Genomic DNA, 8,525 nt, shown 5'->3' with positions numbered 1-8,525 from the left:
GGAGAACACTCAGTGAAATGTGAGGCAATCAATTTCCCCCTGCACTCACAAAACAGCAGCTCTAAAAAACATAGGTTGGAGAACTCTGAATGGCACCAGGGAGAAAATGAGCCAATGGGCTGGAGAGGTAGAGCAGAGATGATATCAGTGACAGACAAAAGACAACGTGGTGACAGGTGGGAGAGAAACAAAAGGAGAAAAAACTAGAATGAAATGAACAGTGTGCATTGCTAATTTGAAATGGTGTTTCCTCTTGAGGCCAGTGTGTGTGTGCATGTGCCTCCTAGCACATATGTGTATGTTTATAAGCTTATGTGTGGATGCAGAACTAAAACATTGACAAATAAATATCTTTCCTTCTCATATGACATTCTATATGAGATGAGACAAACACAAAGTTGCCCTCTCATTTAAGAATCACCTTCACATTGCAATTACATGCCCTGCAGTGCCATCCAATCAGAAATGTCTAATATACAGTATCTCACAAAAGTGAGTACACCCCTAACATTGGAAGAGGACTCCAGTGGCAACCTGTGAAGCTCTGGTGAACTCCATGCCCAAGAGAGTTAAAGCAGTGCTGGAAAATAATGGTGGCCACACAAAAAAGTGTTCACACTTTTGTTGCCAGCGGTTTAGACATGAATGGCTGTGTGTTGAGTTATTTTGAGGGGACAGCAAATTTACACTGTTATACAAGCTGTACACTCACTACATTACATTGCAGCAAACTGTAATTTCTTCAGTGTTGTCACATGAAAAGATATAATCAAATATTTACAAAAATGTGAGGGGTGTACTCACTCTGAAATTAGTGCAATTCTCAATAGTAACCTGAATGCTCAATAAAAACATGTCTTCAAGAATTCCACATGGAATAGTTTGTAGTAATAATTTTAAATATAATGACAGGGGAATAAAAGGAAATTGTAACACACATAATAAGACCAATCAGAAATACTGATTCAATTTATTCTGCATATGCTCAGTAAGCCTGTCTGTTAAAGAAAATAGGTGAGGTCCTTTATCATCAGAAGAAATGCCTTCAAAAAAGTATAATGTTTTTAATAATTTGTAATCGCTTTTAATTTTTTTCCTCTTAAAGATTTTATGTTTTTGACTGGTCTAAATTACATTTTTAGATTAGCTAGCAGTAGCAGTACACATTTTTATTTAGATTAATATAGCTTATCTGTTTAATTTAAATATGGAGAATCTAATGTATCTTGTAAAATGAATGCAAAAGAATTACTATTTTGTTTGTATTTGGTTAAAGACTGTTCTTGAGTCATCAGCTACTCAATTTTGAACTAACTTCATAAAAACAATAATATTATATAATACTATTAGTAAATAATAAAATAATGATGATATTTATGTAAATAATGCTGAAATTCTAATAGTAAATATAACATTTAGCGAATTATGTAGTGTATTATGAACTATATATAAAAAAATGTTGACTCCAACAAATTACAAAATACTGTAAATATCCACAGCAAAGACAAGGCACGATGGTAATTGGTGATTACAACATGAGAGCACCTTGTCTTCTGCTGGTGGAATAAGGTATTGCGTAACATACCCATGATACACTTCTCAGCGATTTTCTATGCCTTTTACAGTTAAAATCTATATTTGGTCTGTCTATAGGGAAGGGGTAAAATGTAACTCATTTTTCACTATAAATCTTGACAGTCTCCTTGGCGATCCTGATTTCAACCTCAATTACACTTCCTAGTGCCATCTAGTACCTAGAGACCACAATGGCAAGATGCACAGTGATAAAGGAGCTACATTTAGATCTGTTCTCACTAAAATCCAGGGGCAGATTTAGGCATGGGGGTGGCACGGGGCACCTGCACCCACCCCCTCGAGGTGGCATCTTGCCGGAGGCGGCACACCACCAGTCATCTCATCTCCAACCACCCACAACCCGTTTCGCCCAGGGCGCCATACAAGGTAGAACCACTACTGTCCAAAACTGATTAGCTCACATGGATTAGACATGGAATAAACCACTTGAGTCTTGTGAATTACTTTTATGCTACCTTAATGTGCTTTTTGGAGCTTTAAAATTTTAGTCACCATTCACTTGCATTGTGTGAACCTTCAGAGCTGAGATATTCTTCTAAAAACCCTTGTTTGTGTCCTGCAGAAGACAGAATGTCATACACATCTGTGATGGCATGAGGGTGAGTAAATGATTATAGAATCTTATGAACTATTCCTTTAAGCATCTTTTAATAGTAAAAATGTTTTATGAGACAACAACCATGAAACATTACCTTGACCTTGACTAGCGTAAAAGACAAAATATATGTAGGCTAGCATGAGTATATTTACAGTAAATATAGATTCTATGAGACTACATTATGATGAGTAGGCCTACCAACCACTCAGTCAGAACACCAGAATTTTCTTAAAAGCCTTCCTGAAACTGTCATCAAAGAAAGCTTAAAGGAACGGATTGAGACACGAACTGGCATACCTCAGTCCCGTAATAAAATATGAGATACCTATACCCAGCGGGGTGGTGGGTAAATCTGAGGTGAGGGTGACCACCGTACTCAGGTGGAACGGTTTCCAACAGAACAAGCAAACAGCAAGTACGATGAACACCATGACTATTTTCTTGGCTTTGTCCAAAGCTTTGCCATTTCAATTTAGTCTCGTACGTCACAGTTTGTAAAGCATCAAGCTGCAGAGGATGCAAATGGTCGATACCGGGATGATTAACCCAAGGACCAGTGTGTTGATCCAACTGGCTTTGATCCAATGGCTTTAAACCATAAGCTCTCAGGACTTGGAAAACTTAGAATGCAGCGCATCCTTCCCTCCAAGTCCTCGGGAATGACAGACTGGCGAAATAGGAGAAGGGCATCACAATGAGAATGACCAGAGCCCAAACGCTGATGCTGACTGTCTATGATAACCTGTAGGTCCTGTGGGGCATCCATCTGGAGTGAAACGTGGAAACCACCACCAGATAGCGGTTCATGCGCATGACAGTCAGAAAGAAGATGCTGGAGAAGATGTTGTAGTGATCTATTGACAGGTTCACGTTGCACAAAATGTCACCAAACAGCAAGTAGTTTAACAGTTGTTCGGCAATGTTGATGAGCAAAACCAACGGGGAAAGGTTGTGTGCGATGGCTGAATTGAAAATGAATGGCTTACAGAATCACGTAAATGACAGCTGCGTTGCCCGTGAGCCCCATGGCTCAGATGATCGAATAAACAACCAGTAGCCAAAAGTAGAAGTCAGGGTAGAGCAGCATCTATGATGGAGATGTGGAGTTGGTTTAGTTTATGTAATTCAGATTGGAATAGGGGTTGCATGGAGTTTGCAATTGAGTGGATATGTATTTATTGTCCATTGTGTCTTTGTCTTCCATTAAAAGCAGAACCTTAAAAAAAGCATATAAAAGCCTGAAAAATGAACAACAGGTAAAACTTTTAAATATTGTTTTTTCTGATGTAAATATGGTCCATTATATTTTGTAGGCTAGTCCCATGCAAAATGGTGTCATGTTGTTTTCTGCTGAAACCTTTATTCAATGAAAAATGTGAACCTAAAAATATGCTTAATTTGTAACATCTAAATTAACCATTGATTCAACTCAAAATATTATTATTTAACATCACTGAATCAATCTGATTACATTATGTTACACCAACAAAACACATTTTAAAAGTTAGATCAGGTAGAAATATCTAAAGTAACAATTACAGGTTACCACTTTTACAGTGTATGTTCTTGCACAAATTTTGACAGAGATGCTTGTTTATATTTTAAGTGGAGCTTATCCATGGTTTAAATGAATGTTATGGTTGCTACAAGACAAGGACAGAATATTTCCAAAGTATATCGGTAGCCTTTATGCATTTCCATTATATGAAGTAAATTGATTGAACCAAAATCTCCAAATGTACCGAATAATTCTGCTTACCCGACAGACATGCACGGTCTTCTGCTGGTCGGCTCAATTGGTATTCAATTTTACACATGTTTGATGTGAGACAGAATCTTTCATGTATAATTTAAATTTTTCGTTTCATTTAAAAAGTTAAGTAAAAGCACTTAGATTTGTTTGATTTAATGCAGCTTTCTCCTCGTAAATCAGAGGCCATTATGTTCTCTCTAAGTGGATGCATATACTGTATTTACCAAAGACAAAGTATCAATTAAGGTAACATATAGAAAGTCTTTAGTCATTTTAGAGTCAAAAAAGTCTCCTACATTTTCAATGCATTTAAATTAAATGTCACAAAAAGGCATTCATTCAGTTTACAGTGTTTAAAACAATGCTGCAGACATGTGTTCAATGAAAATTCTGTCATTGTTTATTTACCCTTATGTTGTTCCAAACTGTTTCCTCTGTGGAACACAGATTGAGCGGTTAGGCAGAATCACCATTCACTTTCATTGCATTTATTTTTTTTTTTCATAATTGGTGACTGAGATTGAAATTCTGCCTAACATCTCCTTTTGTGTCCAATGGAAGAAAGTAATTTGGGTGTGGAACAACATGGCAATGAGTAAATAATAGTGACAGAATTTTCATTTTTGGGTGAACAGTCTCTTTAAGTCTAGAGCAGGTAGGAAATGCTTCACTGGCAGGCCCTTAATAGGAGCACTGTGTAGCTGGACTGTTGCCGATTTGACAAATGGAGATTACAAATGGCGCCGGACACAATAAGCACCCTGAATTACGGTAAGCCAAGGGGGTGTGGTTGTTGCCTAAGATTGATGAACAGTGAAGTGTTGCCAATGAGGAAAACAAGATGCCATGACTTGAAGATTGATTTGACCTGTAAATGGATGTGAGTGAAGTGAAGGGTAATTGTTCACTTTTTATATAGCTTAAGTAATGTGTTATGTTAATACGTTATTTAATAAATTATGTGTTATTACATCAATATTTGGCTCATTTTGGAGAAAGCATTTCGCATAAAAAATTAAGAAAAAAGGTACACGATTATATGGCCAGCTGAGAGTTATATCTACAGACATGTCCAGTCCAGACATCAGTGTTATTGCTAATCATATTTGGTGTTTACAAACATGTACTTGTACAGCAACACAGATTGAAGCATAGATGAAACTGTGAGCCAAAGGTCTGTGTTCCAAGACTGTGCCAATAAGAAAAGGGAAAAAAGAGTAACTGTTATATCATTTGATTCTTCTCTGGCAAATTCAGACAGACAGTTCAAATGCACGAAAGTGCCATGCTCTTGATTTGGTTTGTGTTGTCTCCAGTGCTGCACTAGAATCTGAGCCAAGTATCTCTTATGCAGTAACTAAGAAATTATAGTATTTAGTCAACAGTTTAGAGTGTGAAATGTAGAGCTATACACTGATACTAATCATTTTAATCTAATTAATTGGTATTGCAAGAAAACATGTTCCTTCTGATAAATGACACAAATTAAATCTTACTTGCAACACCGAAATACCACAAACCCAGCACAAGCATCTTCAAAAGAGAATTTCACTTATTTAGGTGGGTGATGTTTTGATCTTTGTTGAGACATCTTATTTGTGAGTCATGTGATCTCAGCTTAAATATATCTTCACAAATGTGTTAAAGACTGGACTTCAACGTAGATTCTACTGAATAAGCCATAATTACATTGGTAATAACATTCAGCATAATACAAATATGTTGATGAATGCTGAAGACTATATAAAAAATATGTTATAGTTCAAGCAGCTCTCCTTCTCAGTAATTCACATTTTAAACCCTTGCAATATTTTCACACAATAAAGTAATGAATGTCATGAACTGATATACATAAGTGAGAGATGTTTGAATCAAGCACTATTTAAAAAAAGAAATTCAGTTCTCCTCCATTGTCTTCTGTGAAGAAAGCACAGCTGGGTGTTCAAACTGCTTGTACTAATTGTACTCTATAAGGATATAATATTCTCTGCAGTGTCAATCAGACAAGCGCTTTCATCTCTGGTATGTTGAATATTCTCTCACTCAGCTTCACTCTCTGAGGACACTTCTAGATGGCTTTAAATTCTGATTCAGTCTACAAGCCCTGCAGTCACAGACAATCTAGCTTGTGTTTATCAGTGTTCATCCAAGCTGTATATGGTCAAATATATTGTCAGGTAACCTAAAAATGTGAGTTTTAAAGTTTCAATCAGTCAACCAATCAACAAAATCAAATGAGTGCAATGTATTCCATCCCATTCAGACATAAGAAAAAATCCCACGACATACTATACTTGCAAACTTAAGCCGAATAAATGGTTCAGCCTCCTTGGATAAAAATCTATGGGTACAGAAGAGAAGAGAACAAATATGTTTGTTAAGTCTTTGTGTTACCAAAACCCTCAAACAATGATTCACTTTGCTTGTAACATGTTATTTGCTTGGAAAAACAATGTTTTAAAATTGCTGTCTGTGAAAGAGGTGTTCAGAGCACTAAAAAGTATTCTTCTTTAAATGCTCTTTTAATCTTTTACAACGTAATTGTCTTTGATTGGTGGTTTTGATTGATTATGAGAGTTTTGACCACATGCTTTGAGATGTCCGGTCTTAAAAGAATTCTTAGGTCCCACTCTCCTCTGTGAGGTAAACACTTATCACATAGAATAGTCAAACGTGTCTGTGGTGACTGTGCTCTTTATAGATCTATAGATCTCTGTGGTGTCCATCGGATGAGCTTTAATCTCTGTGTTAAAAATGCTCTTACTCAGTTTCCCTACCATGGACATTTCTAGATGGCTTCTGATATGAGACTGAACATTGAAATCAATAGGACAGTTTACATAAGAATAGTTTTTATCAATTTGCTCAAAAATGTTCTGCTCGTGTTTCACGAACAAGGCCCACATGTGTGCAGATTAGAAACTTGAAGGTCAGCCAACATGACCATTTTCAGGAGAGTTTGGAGAATGCAGTAGCAATACTGATCACACTGCGATACCCCACATTAACAGGCTTTACTGTAATATGTGGTGCATGTCATTTTTAGTCCTGTTTATGACATTGAGTGTGATGTTTTTGACTATTTTTGACTATTTGCTCATCTTTCTTCAGGGTTCGTTTTCCTATTTCAGGGATGATTTATTTTAAAAGAAGCTCTTTAAGGTTTTTTTTGGTTATTTTCTTTTATCTAAACTCATCCTTTCACCCTAAAGGCTTTGAAATAGTTTCCAGCCAATAAAACACAGTATGTGAACTGTCTCCCCTTTGATAATGTTTAAATGAGTGGTGCTGCATGGGGCAATTTTAGTAATGATAGAAGATGTGTAGAAGAGTTTTATACTGGAGAGTTTTATTAAAGTGTGCTAAGGTCCAGACCAAATTTTTGAGGGTACATAAACTGGATTTGGTTACTTGCCCTTGGTTAGTTCAGAAAGGTTACTGCAAACTGAACTTAAATCATAAAGCCTCTTCAGTAAATTATCTGGCTTAAAGGCCTCACTGTTTTATTTGTTTACAGAAATAATACAACCTGTGCAGCCTATTTTGAAGTGGTGCTGAATTAGCATAGGGAAGAAATCAAAGAAATGTTGTGACTGTCCAGTAGAAAAAAAGGGAATATAAAACCACGTTCAATGTGCAAGTAAATTAAACAAAAATGTATAAAAATAAAAACATGCAATTAACATATTTCAACAGCACCACTGTACATAAGCCCACAGCATTATAAATGCTGGTATTTTAGTCATAATTGGCAAACAATATGTTAGAGGCATAGTCTATTACTGAAGAAAACTAACCATTAAAATGGAAGAATACATTTTAAGTTCTGAGGAGAGTGTTACTTCAAAGCAATACATCTGATGACAATCTCCCTCCCTTTACACTTGACTTTTAATCTAGCCCAGCACTCAGAGAGAAACATAAGATGAAAGGAAAGAATCTCATTAAATTACATAAAAAAATACTACCCTAGCAATACACAAAAAGTGTTTATATTGAATTACTTGATACTAAGCATATTACACATATATCAGAAAAAATACATACAACTTATTTGCAAAGGTCTAAAGTAACATTTATCTGCCCCCTCATTAATAAGGTCATTAGTCTTAAATTACTAATAAATTAGAGGTCTTTATTTTGGTACTTGGGTCACCACATTCGCATGGTTTACTTTCAAGACTTGGGTTTTAACAGTGTTGTCAGATTCGATATTTTAGTTATTTTGATTAGTTCATTTAGTTACTGTATCTTTTTGCAAAAATATCACACAAAACGGCAACAGCTAGATATGATTCATATGTTCAAATAAATTAAAGTGAAACAAATGTGGAAAAGCAGGAAGAGAAATATCATAAAGTGATCCTATCAACTGTACGTTCAAACCATTCAACACACACACATATATATATATATATATATATATATATATATATATATATATAAGCCTTGAGTTCAAGGTCATTTCGCTTTCTTTATCTGCTACGCTTTCTGTCAAAAAATAAAATCTAATTTCAAAGTGTTTGTGCTGCCTTCAAATTTTAAGTTGTGTCAATTTAAGAGGGAAGCAGATGCACC

The 8,525-nt window shown here is 35.7% G+C and overlaps 1 pseudogene; it reads right to left on the bottom strand.

Annotated features, from left to right (window-relative positions):
- Nucleotides 1–2,403: 2,403 nt before the first annotated feature.
- Nucleotides 2,404–3,281, bottom strand: LOC127628575 (neuropeptides B/W receptor type 1-like; annotated as a pseudogene).
- Nucleotides 3,282–8,525: the final 5,244 nt, after the last annotated feature.

The sequence above is a fragment of the Xyrauchen texanus genome, chromosome 35 (genome assembly GCF_025860055.1).
Source record: "Xyrauchen texanus isolate HMW12.3.18 chromosome 35, RBS_HiC_50CHRs, whole genome shotgun sequence".
Classification (NCBI taxonomy): Eukaryota; Metazoa; Chordata; class Actinopteri; order Cypriniformes; family Catostomidae; genus Xyrauchen; species Xyrauchen texanus.
The sequence above is the reverse complement of the archived record's forward strand: the minus strand, read 5'-3'. Positions and strand labels throughout refer to the sequence as shown.